We start from the raw sequence: 21880 nt of genomic DNA, 5'->3' as shown, positions 1-21880 counted from the left end.
CAAACTACTGAAGGCACTAACTACTGATAGGCATAATTAACAAATGAAAGATTTTGATAGAGAATAAACAATGTATTTACCTTAATAGTGTTCAAAAGTCATAATATATATATCAGTTCATGACATCCATTCTTACAAATTTACTCTCTCTAATGGACACACGTCCAGATCATCCGCTCTCAAAACTCCGCCATCTCACTCCCCACATCCACCACTGCTGGCGGCTCACCTCCAACTGCGCAATGCTACGCGCTGTTAACAGCCAACTGCCCAACACTACAATAGCGAATTCCAACAATTCAAACCAGCCACAGACTGCACACAGCACAGTCAGTGATTTTCATAGAGAGCGCTACGTGACGTTACCAACATAAAAACCTAGACAGCCTACTTACAACACATAATGCGAAAACTAGTTTCGTCCTTCAGTTTTGCACACCAATGCATAAGGGAACAATGACATCTTTAAAAAAGTTACATAAACCGCAGGAGTTATTTGCGGAAAAGGAATACGTTTTGTTAAGTCACTACCTATTAAAGAAACGCAGCAAATAAAAATAGTACATAAACATAAACCACGTTCCACGAATCTTACCAAGTTTTTCACACTGAATATCTTCCGACCTCCAGAACTTTGACTCACGCGAACACGCATACTAACAACCAAATACGAATTTACCCGTCCATATTAAGACAGTAATAGAATCCACGGCTATTCACAACTAAAAATTAAGGTATTAATACAATAGCACAATTAGGAACAACGAAGGCTAGCGGTGGAGGAACACGACTGTTCATCACGAAGACGAATGCCGCAACTGACCATACAGAAATAAGAAAATACGACACGGTGTAACTAAAGTATAACTTTGATTTTGTCGTTAGTACAATATGGAGCAGCTGTTTAACTCATCACAAAAAATCAAACCAATTTAAATGATTTATTACCTCAAGTGTAAGGCAGGCAGTCCACATCACTCCAAGCTTCCAGCAACTGATAACACCTGGCTACTAAAGTTCGAATCCAGCCTGAAGTAGCAGACTATGTAACATGAGAAACAGTTTACCAAGATACGACAAGCTATGGTCAGAAACAGTCATTGTCCACTTCCATAACCAAGCAGTCACTGTGTCTCATTGCTACGCAGAGGATCCGGTTTCAGTTCCCGGTACTATCAGGGATTTTTCTTGGTGAGTGGATTAGAATGGGGCGCCCTGACCCTCGTGATGCTAATTCTGGAGCTTGTCAAGTAGCGGCTCCAAGGTCAGGGAAACTGATAATGGTCAGGAGAGCAGTTCGTTGACCGCCATACCGCCATGTGGCAGAGGATAAGATGACGGTCAGACGATAATCTGATCCATCGTGCAGCTGTAGATGTAGTCAGCACCGTGCACGTCTCGGTAGCAGTACAGCTCGTATGTTAGTGACGCTCGTTGCTGGTAGGACGGCCACGTGGTGCAAATTGGTCGGGGCAATTGCTAGTGGTCACTGAGCCGACAGAAACTTCAATTTTTCAGTCTGTTCGTTCCTTCGCATCCACCAGGTTGTTACAATTTTATTTCCTTATGAAAAGTTAGGGGACGATACTCGACACAAGCCGATAACATCATACAGGAAGGTAAGAAACTCAGTTTAATATTCTGTCAACGTCGATATCACTACAGATGAAGCACAAACGCAAAACGGACAATAATGGTGGAAATCTTTTGTGGGCTAAACAAATACGTCGGCCTGGGCTTTGTCTGTTATGGGAAAATCACGGGAAAACTAGATGTGAAAGGTCAGACCGTCTTTCCACCCCACCCCTTCTGACTACGAAACGCGCGTCATTGCCATTGCTCGACACACTAAGTTCAGCTTCTCAAACATGAATAAAGATGAAACGTAGTGTCATGTCTGTGGTATGTAGATGATATAGAAGTGTAGTAGCTTCAAGAGTGTGCATAAGCCCTGTATAGATGGTATTCGTAAGATTGCCAATCCAAACCATAAGGACACGTTTCTGAACTATTAGAGACGGCAGAGTCCCTTCCAGCAGAATATCTCGCATGACGACATGAGAGTGAATCTTACGACCAACATATAAAGTATTGTGTCGTTCTTTTCTCCTTTGTCTTTTTGATGGGCTGGTTTTTGACAGGTAACTTTGGACTGGAGAATGTCTTTGGAGGATGTAGAATGCACTTTTCTTGTGCTGGTTACACAGTGTGATACTTGTGTAATTGCTTCGGAAGTGTTTGATGTCATACAAGTTGTAGTACTCCCTCGATAGTTTGAATTACCAAGGTCTCATAACAGATGGTGCCAATCCGAGTTGCGTTCTTGTTTTCTACGAACCCAGTACTATTACATGTTTTAAACATACGTGAGATCGGGATAAATAGTCACGTACACATACGTGATAATTCATGTTTGGTTTTAGTAACTACCTTATAAACGTTCTCACAATGTAAGAAAGTTGATTTTTACTTATGACAACATAAAAGACTCACGAATACAAAAAACAATAAGAAATTAGGAGTGACTGAGAAGAAAACGACGCCTGAGAGTCTTAGAATAGTCACCTGGGCCAGTTATAAGAGCAGCCACAAAAGCTAACGTAACACGACTTAATGTGCAGCGCCGTAATTGATAATAGGCACTACATCCGAGGAAGATACTTCTGGACCGGGTAATGTTAGCTCCGAGGCCGGACTTGAAAGGCGTCGAGCTGTCCGCCGCTTTCTTGCGACCCATCGTAAACGAGAAGTTACGGAAGAAGGCTCCAGCGCTAATTATACCCTCCCCGGCCGCCTTTATGTGACGGAAACAAAGGTGCGCAGCCGGCGGAGGGTTCAAGGCTCACCGGAACGTTCCACTCAAATAACATACAACACGCTTAATGGAGGCTCTCCGCGGCGTCCGACTGACGGCAAAATTCATACCGGCGACGTAAATATGGCATACGGAAGAAAATTCTCCTTCCCAAACAGAGCAAAAACTCCAGTGTCTCTACGTTTCTACCTGGGCCGCACAGGTTTCCCACACCACGGTACTTATACGTTCCTCATTTGTACGGTTTTACAGTCCTCGACCGGGCTATGACTAGCCGCGCCTTTATAACACCTGAAACATTCTGTTTCTTTGTCCTTGGAGCTTTCTTAGCATCACGCAAGTACTTGCATTCTTCGACTGTTTTTCTTATCATGAAATAACGGAACGGTATTTATTTGTTCCATGGAACCTTCCGAACCCAAACTTCATGCTCATGTAACGAGTAATAAAGTAATTTACACAGTGCAGATTATAAAATTTATAAACACATTTTCAAAGAATTAGTGAGACATGGGGAGAGTATATAAATAAACAACATAATTCAGAGAAAAGTTTCCTACTACTGTAAGGAACTCCTGCGCTGAACAGATGCAGCGTGCTACAAGGATATCTTTCAACATGGATGTGAATGAAACAATTTTATTCTCAATTACTTTCAGTTCTGCTAGCACGAATGTTGCAATTTCTTCCCAGCCAACCAGTGAACATAGCCAACAAGTGCCATGGTGGGAATGTGTGTACAGGGTTTCAGAGCTAGCATTACGAGACACCTGAAGAACGATCTACACAAAATTTGCGAACGAACGCTGCCCTTTTCTGAGCTAAGAATCCTGTTAGTGAGTGTACAGAACTGCTCTCAAGTAACAAACTGGACGAGGCAATAAAGTGAAAGTAAGCGAAGTAAACAGTTAAAGGTTTTTAATTGAAAAGCAGTCTTGACCACATAAAGTAATTTATTTACAATTTAATATGTAACCGGTTTCGATCTGTATGGGAGTATCTCCAGATCAGTTACTTTATGATAGGAGTAACATTAAAAGACGTAAAATATGCATTGTACGATAGCAAAATAGTATAACTGCAATAGAAATAGATGAAAAATCCAGGATGAGTGTTGGAGACTGTGGAAAACAGCGGATACCGCTCTGGGATGGCGTGAAGACCAACTACTGCATGTTGTGCAGTTGCCGTCGTAACTCCACACATCGTCTCTGGCATTTCTATAATGATAGATAATCCACGTGAAATACGGATTAGATCCGATCAAATACAGATGCAGAATGCAATATCTAGATCACGACTACAGTGTCAGAAAAATAAAAATAAATCTTAGCGTAATACGACAAAAGTTCATGTAAAAGAAAAATAATAAAGAAATATGTAACTGACTTTGGATTTAGACACAAGGAGCCCTCTAAGAGGACTTGCCTAATGGCTCGGAATGGACGCCAGAAGTAACCAAGATAATGGTATGAACATCGATGAGTTCTGAATACAAGTCAGAAATAAAGGAGAAATGGCCTATTATTACAACAGTGCCACGGAACAGCATATGCCTCACAATATCGTCACATGCAGTAGATATAATAGACACAGTAGATACAATCGCAACATCATTACACTGCATCATTACGCTGCAATGTTAAAAGTTCGCAATTATTTATTGTCAAACATGTTGAAGATTGTAAATATCGAAAACAGTTGAATGTTTCGTGTCTGTGATAACGTAGACTATTGGCTACTTCACCTTTTAAGTAAGTACAGATCTCAATTGAAAACAGCAAAATCATGAGCTGAATCAGAAAACTTTGTTTGTCATTTACTAGTAAACTGCATTGCACTTATCAAAATCGAGATAGTTCCGGTACAAAACAGGAGCTAATCATAAACACCTTCATCAAGAACCTTGTTTGTAACTGTAGTCGTATTACGGAGGTGGGTACACTTTCACCCGAGGTATATTTGATATACAGCACTGGCATTACCTATTTTTTAAAATTTTATTTATCATTTTATTTGTCCATGTATGTCCATGTATGTCAGATATAACTATAGAATTTTGCTCACTGGATGAAGTTTTATTACTTGCAGACGTATTTTAAAACTCGGAAAATCGTTAAAAGTGAATGGTTCAAATATACGTATTGTATTTCAGTTTTTGGGTTGTTCCACTCAATATCAACCACTAGATAATAATAATGCGAGTTGTCTGTAGCAAAAATAAGATTTTGTATCTGATAGATTTGCGTTGAGCAAGCGAATTCATTTAATACAACAGCTCGGAGCACCAAGTCAGTAGTCTCAATCGTGAGCGAGCAATAAAATTGTTAGCTCGGATAGAAGCCGGAAACATTCAACTCGATTTCTAAACTGAAGGAAACACTTCACGGAATTCGCTTCAGAACTGCTACAAATTTGTCGGTCAGTAGACCGCGCCGCTCGAACTGTCAACACAACTGGCACTGCTTAGAATATCATACGACTTCCACATCGCTGGTAACGGGTTATACACAATACTGGTGACTACTCTGAAGGTCTGTAAAACTTTGAAACACGTATATATTTTGTACGAGCTGTAAATAAGTAGTTGCCACTATTAAAGTTCCAACCCCCGTACTTTGTCCTCGATCGAGTGACACTATACAGTGAGAAGATATTGAACACGTATTCGTATCCAGCTGCTTGACCTAGGGTCCTGATTACTTCACTGTTGAGCACCCCATGAATACCAGTACAACCACAAGCACCATTGCGGCGGTCTTTGATTCGCCTAATTCGATTAAGGAAAATAGGGGGATGATTCGATTAAAGGGGCACAGCTGATTTTCATCCCCATCATTCCTCGATCCTCTGCGTCTAAGAGCTAGTTGTCGATGAGGCAGTAAACCCTATCTTCCTTGACTCTGTTACACTCCTCTAGCCAACAGAAACAAGGACGTATAGAATCGGTAATAACCCGTCCAGTCACATTAATGTGACTACCAGTCACCATCGAAGTGTAATGACGATTCACAGACAGATGGGCAGCACTAGCAGTGGAGGGTATATAAAGCGTGTAGGGGGGACGGGTAAAACAGTGAAGTCGTTGTCGTAATGCGGCAACGGAGCAATTTATCTGACGTCCAGAGACGTGATAACTGGCTTTCGGTCCAAGGGTGGAAGCGCTTCCGAAACAGCTAAATTTGTAAAGATTTCGCGTGTCGGCAGTGATTAAAATGTACCATACATGGCAAAATGTCATCATATAAAACCGGCGCTGAGGCAGCAGTGGTGCACCACCGGGGTGACTGACGGTTACGGAGATGTATACAGGCGAATAGACGTGCAACTGTTAGCTGGTTGGTTGGCTGGGTGATTGATGTTGGGGATGGGACCGAACAGCGAGGTCCTCGGTCCCATCAGATTAGGGAAAGAAGTCGGCCGTGCCCACTCAAAGTAACAATCCCAGCATGTTCCTAAAGCGATTTGGGGAAATCATGGAAAACCTAAACCAGGATGGCCGGATGCTGGTTTGAACCGTCGCCCTCCCGAATGCAAGTCCAGTGTGCTAACTACTGCTCCACCTCGCTCCGTTTGCAACTGTTGAGCAACTGACTGCCCACATGAACCATGGAACTAAGAACAGCGTCTCCTAACCGGCCATTCACTGAGAGTTGCTGTGTAAGGGTCTCAATAGCAAGCGCCTTGTTCATGCACTTTCGCTGGCAGCTGGGCATCGTCGGCGAAGACTGGAACGTGCGTACCAATACCGCGACTGGACTCCCACTGAGTGGCGACAGGTGGCCAATTCAGATGAATCACTTATTATGTTTCATCACACAGATGGCCGTGGGCGTCTACAGCATGAGACGTCTCACGGCAAGTACCCTGCAACCAGAAGGCAGCGTTACGGTGTGGGGAATGTTATCGTCGCATTCCCTGCGTGATCTCGCTATTCTGGAAGTCACAGTGGAGTAACACAAGTATGCATCTACTGATGTACAGCATGTACGGGGTTTTCAAAAAGTCTCTCCGCAGTGCAGTATGACAGTTAGCCACGCGTGCCGTATGATTTTTCGCCTGCCTGGGTTACTTCCCTTCAAGTGGACTCTCCCAACATTCCACTGTTTCGTTTGTCTCAGCCAGCGTCAGTAGTATCGTTGGTGTGTGTCGTTACGTGATGACGTGAATCTTTAAGTTTAGTTCCTTTGTTTGTTTGTCTCGTTTTTGTCACTGTTAAAATGCTAACCACTGAAGAACGTGTGTTTTTAGTCGAACAACTGTTCAAAGCCGGCGGTAAATACACAGATTCAGTTCGTCAAACATTTAATTCACTTTTCCCGGAGACAACACTGCCACATGGCGATACTGTGCAAGATTTGATGAACAAATTTCGAAGTACGGGTTCAGTGACAGATGCACCGAGAAGTGGTAGTCCTAGCATTTTGTCGGAGGATAAACTACTCGATATTTCCGATAAAATGTCCATGAGTCCACACAAGTCAGTAAGAAAACTCGACCAGGAAATCGATGTCAGTGTCTGAATGGCCCACACAGATGTAAATAAAAAATTTCCCCACACAAAGCGACAGTCGTGCAAGAATTGAAAAGAAGAGACTGCATTATTGTCAATGGTTCAAAAATTTCGATCAACAAAATGGAAGGGATGTTCTTAATGAAACATTTTTCACTGATGCGGTGTGGTTTCATTTATCTGGGAACATGAGCTCGCAAAATTGTCGTATGTGGAGTACTGCAAACCCATTGTGTATTCATCAGGAACCACTTCATTCTGTGACAATAGGAGCTTGGATTGCAATTTCTAGGCGTCAGATTGTGAGTCCCATATCCTTCAACGGAACAATAAACGCACAACGATACTGCAGTGATATTCTGTACACATTCACAGGAAAACTTGTGTTAAGTGAAATACTGAATGATTATTTTCAAGAAGATGGTGCAACCCCGCATACAGATCACGTTTCAATATCACTGCTTGCTGATGTTTCTGGTGGTCGCATAATTTCACAGGGACTTTTGCGTCCACGATCGCCTGACCTAACACCACATGACCTTTTCTTCTGGGGTGCAGCGAAAGCAACTGTCTATAAAAACTGTCCAAACTCCATCGAAGGATTGAAAACTGCAATATCCACTTTCACTGCTACTGTTGCAGAAGAAATGTTACAACTTGTGTTTGGAAGCATGATTAGACGAATTGAATTGTGTATTCAACAACAGGGGGGAGACTTGCAACATTTAATGTGAAAATTTGTAAGTAGAAATGAATATTCAATAAATTAATAACTCGTATTTCACTATTTCGGTATATTCACTGAGGCATACGGCACGCGCGGTTAACAATTACATGGCACTGCGGAGAGACTTTTTGAACTCCCCGTATTTAACCATTCATTCAGTTTGTTTTTTCCCCGGCACGTTGGCATCCACCAGCAGGATACTGTAACATGTGAAACATCTCGCAGTATACGTGCGTCTTTCAGAAAGCACAAAGATGAGTTTCCGGACTCCCCTGGCCACCAAAGTTAACGGATGTAAAGCCAATCGAAAATCTGTGGAACCTCCTCGGTAGTGCTTCTCACGCCATGGATCCGCAATCGTAAAACCTAGCGCTTTTGGCCACACCCCTATCGGTATCTTCCACCATCTCATTGATTCTCTTCATGCATTAGTGTAATTGGACCGTGTGTTATACCACACTTCAGCGATGGGTGTTTACTCACAGCGATAATACTGTTCCGTCAGATTTAATTTCTGGTGGCCGGTCGCCGTGGCCGAGTGGTTCTAGGCGTTTCAGTCCGGAAACGCGCAACTGCTACGGTCGCAGGTTCGAATCCTGCCTCGGGCATGGTTATGTGTGATGTCCTTAGGTTAGTTAGGTTTAAGTAGTTCTAAGTTCTAGGGGACTGATGACCTCAGATGTTAAGTCCCATAGTGCTCAGAGCCATTTGAGCCATTTGTTTCTAGTGAGTTTTGGGGTGCCTTCACGTCCTCGTCGACTTGTAAGGAGGTAGGATAGAAGATTGACCTTCAATATTACAGTTCTTAATCCAATAACCACCGAAACAAGTACTAAATGCTCAAACTAATCGCATAGCGCCTTACAAAGCGATAAGGTTTAACGTGCAACCACCGATGAGGTCATCAGAGACGGAGTGCACGATCATATTCGGGAAAGAAATCAGCCGCGTCCCTTTCGAATGAATGCCTTAATCGATTTAGCAACGTGACGCATAAACTAAATCGGGATTGTTGGACGGGATGTGAAGGCTTGTCCTCCCCACTGCAAGTCTAGTGACTTAACACCGTGCCATCTATCTGAGTTGTCAGCCTGGACACACTGCGGGGACGCTAAACAGGCAGAAGACGCTTCAATTTAAGCTTCTCGCGGGAACACACACGATTTCCCACAAAGTTCCCCGTGGAGGAGAAGCCGTATCTTTGCGGCAGACAGTTTGCAAGGTTAAATCGTGGACGGCGACTCTATAAATCACGTCATGCCTTGACATAGTCAACGTTTTTCGCGTAACTGTCCTTGTCAGAGCAACACACTCGTTATGTTTCAGCAGATGTTGCTTTAAATTTTCTTTTTCTCCGCACAGTTTAATCCAGGTACCATCTATCATGTGTCCTTTGATGTGCTAAAATCTCTTTGTGTTTTCCGTTCCCGATGTCTACAAGAAAGACATCAAAATAAATCAAAATTACTAAGCAACCACAAATAAAAATAGAAAATGTTAATTTATATCAGAGATACAACGTTGTGGGAAGTCGTTAGCATGTGCAATGCTGCCTCTTGGCGCTGCTAGTGGCTCGTAAAACGGTCAGCGACGCGCGTGCGTCGCGGGCACACACGGACGGGACTGGCCCCACTTCGGCCCTAGGACCGGGATGGCGACAGCGTCAGACGCCACGCGTGCCGGGCGTCGCTCCGCGCCGTGGATATACGACAAACAGGCCGGCGGCTGCGTGGGTGGCGCCACTAGGCGAAGCGGATGCCGCCACACAAAAAGGAAGCGACCTCTTTGTCCGCGCGCAGCGGGAGCTGCTCCAAAGAGCGCCACCGCTCCCGTGCCAGGAAGACTGGCGCCAGCCAAGACGACGTCTCCGTCTCGCCGTACCCTGCTCGCTTTCAAAGCCAACTCAGACTCATTTTAGACGTACCGCGTTACCAAATTTGATCCCTGTACACTACAGTTAGATTTATGATAAATGACAATCTAAATGATCTAATCGCTTCAAGCGGTTCCTTGAATCTTCGACCATTGTCTAACTACCTGCTGAAAAAAAAATCTTTTATAACAATAATAACAATTATACCAATTAACCCACCACTTTAGTTATTAGTGGGTCCCAATGTTAATACAATATTATATGTTATTTGCTGCTATTACAGTTTTTACAGTTATTACATTTAATTTGTGAGCTACAGACAGTGCGACATAGTACATGTTAACAGGCAAATTACGATTTGTTAAACTGTACACTACTACCTACTTGTTAATATTCCTAACTGCCTGCAGCGTTACAGGTGTGTCAGCATAGATATAAACAAGGCCTTGCTCATCGAGCTAATCCCGATGACCGTGCCCCTGACACTGGGCAGGCCAAAAACTATTTGTCACTGCAGGTTCCTAGTTTAGTATCTACTTCTAATCCTACTAAGTACTAACTAACCTACGTCAAATCCGGTGCTGTCATAATCATGAATAGGTGTACCCCAGTCCCCCTAGCCCTGCACGTGGCGGATTTCAACTAACAAGTCGACCTGTCCACGCACAGGCTGTACAGGATTAGGGTACTAGGACACGTTCAGTGGTTGGTTCTAATCGCGAAAGTCCCTCAGGTATGCAGTCAGAACTTTACATGATACCTCATTTGCCAGTTTCTTCAGGGTTTCAAAAGTCTCTTCGTGTCTTAATAAGTCGTATGTGTTGTTGATTGTTAGTTGTTGTCTTAAAGTCATTGCTACATCACTCGTAAACCACATGGTCGGGAGTACCCTACGAAGCGCCCCAGTCACACTTAGGTGTAGCCCTTTCCCCAAACCGACGTAGGTATATCGGGTAGGGCCCATGAACAGTGAGAAATTGAATTCGACCCCGGGTTGGTTCGAAATACCTCATGCCAAACCTTTCATTAACATTTGGCAAGAGTCTGAAGGTTCTTCTGCCAGATTCATCCATTTCACAAGATTCCTGCCAAAGTCCTCACCCCTTCTCCGTATCTCTCCCTTGTCCCTAGCCAGAGCTCCCAGTATATTTTCTATTTTCGTGTCGTTCTCTTTCTTAGCCCAGTACCATGCTGTTTGCTCTCGAATTTTAATATCCGGAGAACAGAGCCCCATTATCACTAATAGGGCACTTCCTGGGGGCGTTCTATAAGCCTCCACAGATCTTAACATGTTCCTTTGCACTCTTCTCACTGTCATGGCAGGCACCACCCTTGTGAGCCTGTGCGCCCAGATTCCCCATCCGTAACCCACTACTGAAGTTAATATACTGTTATGATACAACTTTACTAGGTGTGGTGGAAGCTGAAATCTTTTGTGTCCTATGGAGATGAGGTTATTGAGTACTTGTAATGCTCTTTGGGGTACGGACTCAATGTGCTTTCCGAAGTTCCTTTCATCGATGATAACATTCAAGTAGCAAGCCTCATGTCATCTGAGAACTGGTGAGCTCCCAATTCTCACTGTAGGATTTCTTACTAGCTGACCTTTCAGCAATAGGTATGTTGATTTGGTTGGTGAAATTGACATTTTAGTATTACTACACCATAGTTGCAGTTTCGCCATGGCTCTTTCTATTTCTGGTTCTACGTCTCCGGCCGCCGACCAGCAGAAGGAGGTCATCTGCGTAAGCTATCACCTCTAGTACCTCTTCACACTGTTGCAAACTGTGCAGAAGTGGTTCCATGTGGATATCCCAAAACAGGGAACCTAAAACGGAACCCTGGGGACATCCCTTAGTTAAGGTTTCTCCAACTTTAGCGCTGGGGGATGACAGCCAGATCTCCCGACCCTCACAATAGCTCCTCAGGCAGCCATGTAGCGGTCCTGGACACCATGTCTCCCGCAGGCAGGAGAAGACCTAAGGCCACCACGATGCCAACAACGTACTTGTACGGGGCTGAGCCACAGACCTCGGCTGCCAGGCCGATTGCATCGGTTGCCGATCGCCCCGGCCTGAAGCCGAACTGCCTGCCACTCATCCCATACAGCACTCGGTGTGCAGTCAGTCTGTCAGCTAGCAATTTCTCGAATAACTTCCCAAAGATGTTTAATAAGCATATAGGTCTGTAAGACTTAGCTTAAGCTGGGTCTTTATTGGGTCCTGTTTTAATAATTACTACATTGGCTACTTTCCAAATTTTTGGGAATTTTTCCTGTCTAAGACATTCATTGTAAAGGTTGGTAAGTGGAGCTACCAGTTGGGGCGCTATGAACAGCACTACCTCCGCTACAATGCCGTCTGGCCCGGGGGCTTTCCCTGTCTTCAGTGCTTTAATGTGGGCAGCGACCTCCTCTGAACCTACTTCCTCTGAACCTACCTGCTGAAAGTATATTTTATTTACATTGGTATTTTGAGGTAAGAGACAAGGTCGAAATGCTGAATTCTGTCTTCCGCAAGTATTAATTCACCGCGGAAGATCATAACACGATTCCTCTTTTCAGTCATCGGACGAACGTCGAAATGGCAGATATTGAGATACTCGAGCGCGGAGTAGAAAAGGAACTACAATCGCTTAGTAGTGGAAAGGCATCAGGACTTGATGAGATAACTGTAAGATTCTACAAAGATTATGCAAAAGAATTTGATCCCCTGCTACTAGAGCAGCTTATCGTAGTTCACTCGAGAGTAAGATACCCAGCGACTGAAAAAAACCGCAGGTCATTTCCATTTTCAAGAAGTATCGTAGGACAGATGTACATACTTACAGGCGCTGTAGACAATGGCGCTTAAGTTGACGCACTGTTTCTTGACTTCAGGAAGGCATTTGACACGATCCCACACTGACGTCTACGGAAAAAAAAAATTGGAGCTTACCGAGTGACAGACCAGGATCTGTGACAGTATTCAGGACTTACTTGGAAGTAGAACTCAACATGCTCTCTTAACGGAGCAGAATCCACTGAAGTAAAATAATTTCCGGAATACCCCAAGGAAGTGAGATAGGACCGTTACTATTTACAATCTATATACAAACGATCTAGTAAAAACATGGGAAGCTCTTTAAACTGTTCGTAGATGATGCGGCTGTCTGTATGAAAGTAGAAACGCCAGGAGACAGTATCGATTGCAAACTGAACAACCGAAGATTGGTGAATGGTGCAGTCTCTTGTAGTTGACTCTGAACGCAAATAAATGTAACATATTTCCATGCATACGAAAAGGAATCCACTACTCCACAACTACCGTATTGACAGCAGATCGCTGGAATAAGTACCCACCCTAAAGTATCTGGGAAAACTATTCAGAGCGACCTTAAATGCAGTGACCGTGTAAGACAAATTGCAGGAAAAGCACACTCCAGAATGGGATGTGTTGGAAAAAATCTTATGCAAATGTAACTCATCCACGAAAGACGTGGCTTACAAGGCGCTTGTTCGACCAATTCTTGAGTGTTCCTTATCAATTCGTGACCTTTACCAGTTGAGGTTGATAGAAGAGACACAGAATATCCGAAGAAGAGCAGTGCGTTTCCTCACAGGGTCGATTACTCGGCGCGAGAACTTTACAGAGATGCTTCACGAACTCCAGTGATAGACGCTACAAGTGTGGCATTTTGCACCACGGAGGGATGTTCTACTGACATTTCAAGAGACTACTTCCCGGGAAGAATCGTACAACGTATTACTTCCCTCCACTTACATCTCGCGCAATGACCACGATGAATAAATTCGAGAAATTTGGGTTAATGCACAGGCGTCATACAAAATCGGGTGACAAATTTTCTTTGAAAGTATACATAGATTAGTAATGCCTGACATTATCAGGAATGGAGAAAGCTATCTTTATGTAATTTGTTAAAATTTCAAAAATTGGTTTACAAAAATTTTTCGATCTCTACATCATATTTAGGTAAGACAATTAAAATGTGATGTGCAGCTGGTTTCGGTTCTTAGTAACAAACATCCACAGATCAGGCACAGATAAAGTGCAGCTTAAACGCAAAAAAGGTTTATCAGTAATAATAATCCTGCAGTGACACGTATATGGGTAGAAAGCGACATGAATAGGACATTTTGTGTTAACAGCAGCAACACAGCTGAGCCAGGCTGCACACCATAATCATACGAGAGCTAGATTGAACAATCTGATTGTATCAGTAAAACCACAGAAATCATCAATTTGCAGTTGTATGAAAGACAATTTCAGTGAAATGAAACTTATGCTAAGGCACTGATATTGGGAGTGGTTCTACATCCTGATTGATTAAACCGTAAATAGTCATAAATTTTAAAATGGGTATCATTACATCTCGAACTCGTCGACAACAAAATGAAATGCTTGTATGTCCTGCCGAAATGTTTTGACATGAGTGGGGATACTCAAGTCATATCAGGTGAACATGCAAACATTTTATTCCGTTGCCGTCGAGTTACGTGATGTAATGGTGGCTGTTTCATATTTTATGACTGATTACGATTTATCGGGGTGTAGAGCCATTCCCAAATTTTGGGCCGCTGCACGAGCTTTGTTTCGCTGAACTTCCTTTCGATACAACTGAAAATTAATGAGAGATGCGGTTTTTCTTATACAACGAGTTTGTTCAAACTCCATCATGTACGAGTGTGGCTGAGCCTGGCTCAGTTTTGTTCTTGCAGTTAGCATCGAATTCCTTATTCATGCAGCTTTCTACACAGATGGATGATGATTATTGCTAATACATATGTTTGGTGTTCCACCCGAATTTAATAAATGCATAATCTCATGATGGTTGTTGATTACAACCGAAACAATTTAGCCAACATATTTTAACTATCTGTTGTAAATTCAATCTAGGCATTAGAACACTATTTCACTTTTTTAATTTTGAATTTTTAACAGAATACATAAATGTCAATTACCAAAACTTTAAATTTTATGCTCTTTACACAACAAAAACATACAGAAATAATAGTGTTGATGCTGCTATGATACGGTGAAGCTGGTATTATCTGAGGAAAAGATTTTAGGAACCGGTATGAAAATGTGTTCTTAGTACCACTCTTGAAGAACGCGTCATATTCAAGCAATCCCCCCCTCCCGTTCCCCCCCCCCCCCCCCCACTCCACACACACAACCACCCACCGGCTGACTTCACTGTGCTCAGTACCACCACATATAAACATCAGTGTGACAACTTGTCAGCTGCCTGCCGATGAGTGTGGAAAACTAAAGCACTTCCCAGTGCTCAGTACACTACAGCAATAGGAAATCTCAACTGTTCACCGGTTTTAACGTTCTAAGATAAGTCGTAGGATCGATTGTGTCTCGAATGTTCAGATATTTTATCTGAATCTGACGATGTGTTCAGGTTCACTTATATAGTCCCAATTACCCTTCTATATTTTTGTATGTCTATTGTTTTGACTGGAGGCATGGGTGCCCACGGCCGTTCACTACTGTAAGAAAATGAAACACCAACAGCCGTCCTTATGTCATTTATTGTGTAGCTATCAGTTTCGGCGCTTCAGTGCACCCTCTTCAGGCCTCTATGCATGAACATTAATGATAGTATTATCAGCTTATCAACCATGCAATACGAAGACAGATTAAATACAGATTGAGAATCAGTGACAAGACTCTACAACTGAATATACAGTAATCATTTGATAGAACGAACAGATACATCCTTTGTAATATATCTAAAGTATACCAGAACCAGTTTCCACTCTACACATTGCACAAATACAGAATTTATTAATAACTTCATTATATAAATATTCCATGATTTTTGTTGGTCAGTCGGACGGTACGTTATCTGCACAATCCTCAAGTATCCTACTGAATGACAAGGTAACTGCAGAAAATGATAAATGTATGAAAGAGACTACAATCTCAGAAACATAATCCATATGTCGTGCCAAAGTATAAAATGCTGAGGTATAAACCTTTAAGGGGTATACTTGAGTCAAATATATAAAATGAATGTCCAAGATGTGTCAGAGGACCAAATATAGAACACCACCTATGGTCATAACATATACAGAACATAAGAAAAGAACGTTGAAATGTGTGTCAAATCTTATGGGACTTAACTGCTAAGGTCATCAGTCCCTAAGCTTACACACTACTTAACCTAAAATATCCTAAGGACAAACACACACACCCATGCCCGAGGGAGGACTCGAACCTCGGCCGGGACCAACCGCACAGTCCATGACTGCAGCGCCTTAGACAACTCGGCTAATCCCGCGCGGCCAGAACATAAGAAAATCCCTCTCTAGAAACTGTTCATGTGAACAACATTCGTATGCGGATGCATCCATGTATAATGTATTGCCATGAAACTATAACACACAAGCACAGTACTTAGCCCACGAGGATGCAGTGAACTGTAAAGCGTGACTCAACAATATCTATTCATAATGTACTACAAAAGCCTTCTGACCAGGAAATCATTCAAGAAGCACTCAAATGTAGTAAACATAAATAAACGCAAAAAATAAAATGGAATAAAAAATTACATATACTTATGAATAAATGTACTGTAACCAGTACACGCCTTGATCTTTCCACAAGACTAAAACCGAAAGACATTACATCCATGCAACCAAATTTCAAACGAACATAGCTTCCATACATATCGTTTAACAGAAAAACCACATTATTAATTGACCATTGCGAAAGTCACACAACATGCCATAATTAAATCGTAACTGAATCTAATACGTCTGTTAAATACAAGATTATGAATATGTGACAGCGATCTAGAAGTTGACAATACACACACTATTACAACAAAAACGTTCGCAATGCCACAAGTCGTGTCCAGTGGAACTTACGTGAGGGCAATGAAAATCCATGTCAAGTTAAAGACGGGTACAGAACCACTAAATGTGGCTCATATGACTAAAACAATTGCGTGTTAAACAGAAGGAGACATTTAAAGATATGTAGTTATAATTTCATGGCTAACATACACAGTTATACCATCAAACACCTAAATCGAGGACAATGACAGCAATGTCCATGCCAGGTAGCTTTTTGAATAGCAAACTACTCAAAAAGTATTCATGTGTGTTAGACATTAGTGAAAACATAAAAAATAAAACGAAATTTAAAATTATACATACTTATGAATAAATGTACTTGAATCAGTACACACCTTGGTCTTTCAGTCATATCAAAACTAAAGGACATTACATCCATGCAACCAAATTTCAAAAGAACCATATTGGCCATACATATCGTCTAAAAGACCAACTACATTATTAATTGACCATTGAGGAATCCACAAAACACGTTAGTAATTAAATCGTAAGAAAATCCAATACTTGTGTTTAATGTAAGACTATGAACCTATAACTACAATCTATGAGTTCACAATACGTCTACTATTACAACAAAAACACCGGCAATTCCACAAGTCCTGTCCAGCGGAACCTGAGCAATGGTAAAAGAAAACCCATGTAAACTTAAAGACGGGTGCATGACCACTAAAAGTGTCACATACGACTAAAATAATTGCTTGTTAAAGAGAAGGAGACATTTAAAGATGTCTAGTTATAATTCTAGAGCTAACATACACAGTTGTACCACCAAGGCGAATGACGGAAACGTACACATCAGCATAGACCATTAGCCGAAACATCCTCCAAATTACGCTACAAACTATTTAATATGAACGAAACAAAGCGTTATTAGATAACCCAAAGTAAGTCTGATGGACATACAAACCATTTATGTACCTTACTAGGTAATGAGACTGTCCCACAGATATATCAGTAACAGGATCTAGCTAATGAAGATAACAGCAGTCATCATCAACTTCAACAAGAGAAGTGTCACTTAAGGCTTCACTCCCAACTACGCCCAAGTGAGAATAAGAAGAGATAACAGCATCGGAGAGAAAGTAAAGTAGCGTGGTGAGAGGTTATGGATAAAACTTAAGCTTAAGAACACTTATCAGAAAAGTGATTACGTTTCAAAACTAGTTTAATTTGATCACCTACAACTTAGTAAGACATTAAATCCCCAGCAGCTTGATAGGATAATGCGCTACGTCAGTAGTGTAATAGGTAAGTTGCTAACTCTGTTAGCAATCATGAAAAGATCTTAAACCAAAGCATAGACAGCATATGGTACATATGACGGAGTGTCATACGGTGGTTATGTGTTCTATGACAGGGTTGTTAACAGGACTGACATTGTTTTTAGTAATGATGAATTAAGATTACTACAGAATGGTAATAAATGCGCTGTGAATAGAGAGTTGCAGAATAAAGACAAAGTACACACAACATTTGTGAGGTTGATAAGGTGGAGCATGACTTTATTGCCAGCAAAGTTCCAAAGTCAATTAACCGATGTGTTAGTATGGATACGAGCACGAGTAATGGTCAGACAGATACTGAAGTCAATTTGTAGAATTAGTTCTAATCTAAAAGAGCACCAGGCATTAAATGTGAAAGCTGGTAGGTTAAAGAGTTTTTTGAAAGTAATAGGATTTCACAACTAGACCATGATCCCCACTAAACAGTTTGTTAAACAAGTCAAAAACACAATTACAGAGATTTGCATTGTATTGTATTGTATGTTAATCGGGGACCTAAAAACGACGGAGAGGCTCCGTCCCCGTCGCAGCCGCAGTGCTCCGCAACCCCACGACGACTACCGCAGTCCACTTCACCCCTCCGCCGCCCCACACCGAACCCATGGTTATTGTGCGGTTCGGCCCCCGGTGGACCCCCACGGAACGTCTCACACCAGACGAGTGTTACCCCTATGTTTGCGTGGTAGCGTCATGGTGGTGTAGCATACGTGGAGAACTTGTTTGCGCAGCAGTTGTCGACATAGTGTAACTGAGGCAGAATAAGAGGAACCAGCACGCATTCGCCGAGGCAGATGTAAAACCGCCTAAAAACCATCCACAGGCTGGCCGGTTCACCGGACCTCGACACAAATCCGCCAGGCGGATTCGCGCCGGGGACCAGGCGCTCCTTCCCGCCCGGAAAGACGTGCATTAGACCGCACGGCCAGCCGGGCGGGCATTACAGAGATTTCTTTCTTATTTGATGAAAAACCTGAACGTCCTCAAAGTAATGAATCCACAAGCCCAGTTTTAATGGGCACAACCGAAGGTTCATAAACCGGATGCCGCAATAAGGCCTATTGTTAATTATACAGGGAGTCCTGCTTATAGCCTGTGCAGTAAGTTAAATGAGATTTTGGTCACTAACTACGACTTTGAGAGACAATTCTCAGTCAAGAACCCTTCTGAACTGGTTGGGAAAATTAAGGATATTCAGATACCTGATAATTACATATGGATGTCGCTAGAGGTGGTAAATTTGTTCACAAATATTCCTGTTAATCATGTCATTTGTCTCATAAGACGGAATATTACTAAGTACAGAGGTATGTCCATAGGTGAGATAGGTGATTTTTTTTTAAATTGTTAGAACTAGCTCTTTCATATAATTCCTTCTCCTTTCAAGGAGAGTTATTCAAGCAGCATGATAGGGTAGAAATGGGGTGTTGACTGCCAGTAACACTAGCTAATATTTTTGTCAATCATTTGGAAGAAATTTTTTTTTTTTTTACACAGAGCAGAAGTTAAGTGGTTTAATTACGTAATGCAAACATGTGGCGGAGTGGTAGCCCATATACGGCAGTTCTGCATACATGACAATGTGCAGAGGAAAACGTGCTTCATCCGTCCAAAAAATATTTCTTGGCCACATGTCATGCATTTCCATGAGTGCCAAAAAACACAGGACAAAGACGAGGCCTTGAGGCGATTTTGAGGATTCATTTGGGTGGGGTGGGGGGGAGGTGTGCACATTCTGAAACTTGTAGGGATACCAGAGCCAAATGCGTCGCAAAATATTTTGAGCTGTTGACCAGGGCAGAAAAAATGCCCGTGACACAGCTGGAGCACTGGATGTAGGTTTTGAGATGTATGCTGTGTTGTCGGCTATAGGTACAGAAACTTCATCAAGAACTGCTACGGTAATGGAACGCCTCCTTCTCCCAAACGCACCACACAATTCATCTGTAACTCAGATTTCTTGATCATGTTCTGTAGCCCATTTATTGACATAGTGACTCTCTACAGCTGGTCCCGTTGGCTATACTCCCGCAATTCAGCGCTGCTACTGCTGCCGATCCGATAAAGCAATTTTACCAGCACTACAGTCTTTCCTCTGAACAGCCGTTGCGGTTTGTACGGAAAGCGTCAACTTTCTTAACCCTTTACACCAACAGTCACTTCACAAACGAAGTCAACACGCATCGCCAAACGACAAACAGGTTCTGAAATCAAAACAGGAAAATTTCACATTCTGACTGCTTACAGAGCCATATTTTTACTTGGTCGTAGAAAGTGGAGCTATTATTTTTTTCAGCATACTTTGCGAGTTCACCGATTAATGACCATACCTCCGACGTTTCAGCGTCCTGCTATGTATACAACCCGCACTGCAGCGCTTTTAACACCGTCAGTTTAATTATAACCACCTAGTACTTGAGTTGTAGCCAGCTTACTCCAGAATGACGGCTGAGTTTCCATTGCTTGCTGGGAGGATCACGGTGAGTGGCCTCTGTGAAGCATGGGAGCCCACACCGTGGAACAGTCACTGAAAACGTCCAGTTCATGGCAAACAGATTCACGGGTTTCACTCAAATGAAGTATCGTTAATGTTGATCTTTTGGATGCTAACTGCACAACATGACACCAAATCTACAGTAGGAGAATGAAAAAGTTAATGACACTCCATCTCTGGTGATACGTATAATGATTTTATCAAATTCACAACACAAAGCAACCGCAAAACTGAAATCATCAAATTTTCCTACTTTATAATGAATAATATGTAATCGTATCACACTCTGGGAAAAATAGTCAGGCCATGTACAGCAATGGCCTAAAAATTAAACCCGTTGAAGACGACATGTAACAAACTTCAAATTAGCATCAAGCGTTCTACATGCATGAATATGACACTGACTGGCATTTCAGTGCAACTGCAAAGAAGTAGGTAGGAGTTACACGATCTCCATTCTGCATATAAGGAACGATTACACAGTGAGTATCTCATTCAGATGTAGTAACTGAATGTTATTTTTTACTGAGGGAATTGTGGTGTGCCTCAAGAAAGTCGGAGAAATGTGTAGCCACAGTTGGCTGAACTGACAGCCGGAGGAGCGTGGACTGCTTACAAATGTTCAAATGTTCAAATGTGTGTGATTCCTAAGGGACCAAACTACTGAGGTCATCGGTCCCTAGACCTACACACTACTTAAACTAACTTATACTAAGAACAACACACACACCCATGCCCGAGAAAGGACTCGAAAATCCAACGGGAGGGGCCCCTGAGTCCGTGACATGGCGCCTCAAACCGCACGGCCACTACGCGCGGTGACTTTTTACATTGCGGTTCATCTTTCCGTCATATTTCTCATCACGTTCGTTATCATTCTGTTACTGCCATGAGAACATGAAATCGATGGTTTCAAGATGGTCATACTCAACGTCATGCAAATATTACGAGTTTCACACGACTACTTTTCTGGAGGATGGACGTATACTGAGGTGACAAAACATATATCTCCTAATATCGTGACGGACCTCCTTTTTCCTGACGTAGTGCAGCAACTCGACGCAGAATGGACTCAACAAGTCGTTGGAAGTGAAATAATGATCCATGCTGCCTCTATAGAGCTATCCATAACAGCCAGTGCTGGATTTTGTGCAGAAACTAACTTTTCAGTTACGTCCCATAAAGGTTCGTTCACGTCGGATGATTTGGGTGGCAAAATCTGTCGCTCCAAGTGTCCAGAACGTTCTTCACACCAAACATGAACAACTGTGGCTCAGAGCTTAGTCATCGAAAAAATTCCATCTCTTTTG

The sequence above is a fragment of the Schistocerca piceifrons genome, chromosome 8, assembly GCF_021461385.2.
Source record: "Schistocerca piceifrons isolate TAMUIC-IGC-003096 chromosome 8, iqSchPice1.1, whole genome shotgun sequence".
In the NCBI taxonomy this organism is placed as follows: domain Eukaryota; kingdom Metazoa; phylum Arthropoda; class Insecta; order Orthoptera; family Acrididae; genus Schistocerca; species Schistocerca piceifrons.
This window is presented reverse-complemented; position numbering follows the sequence as displayed.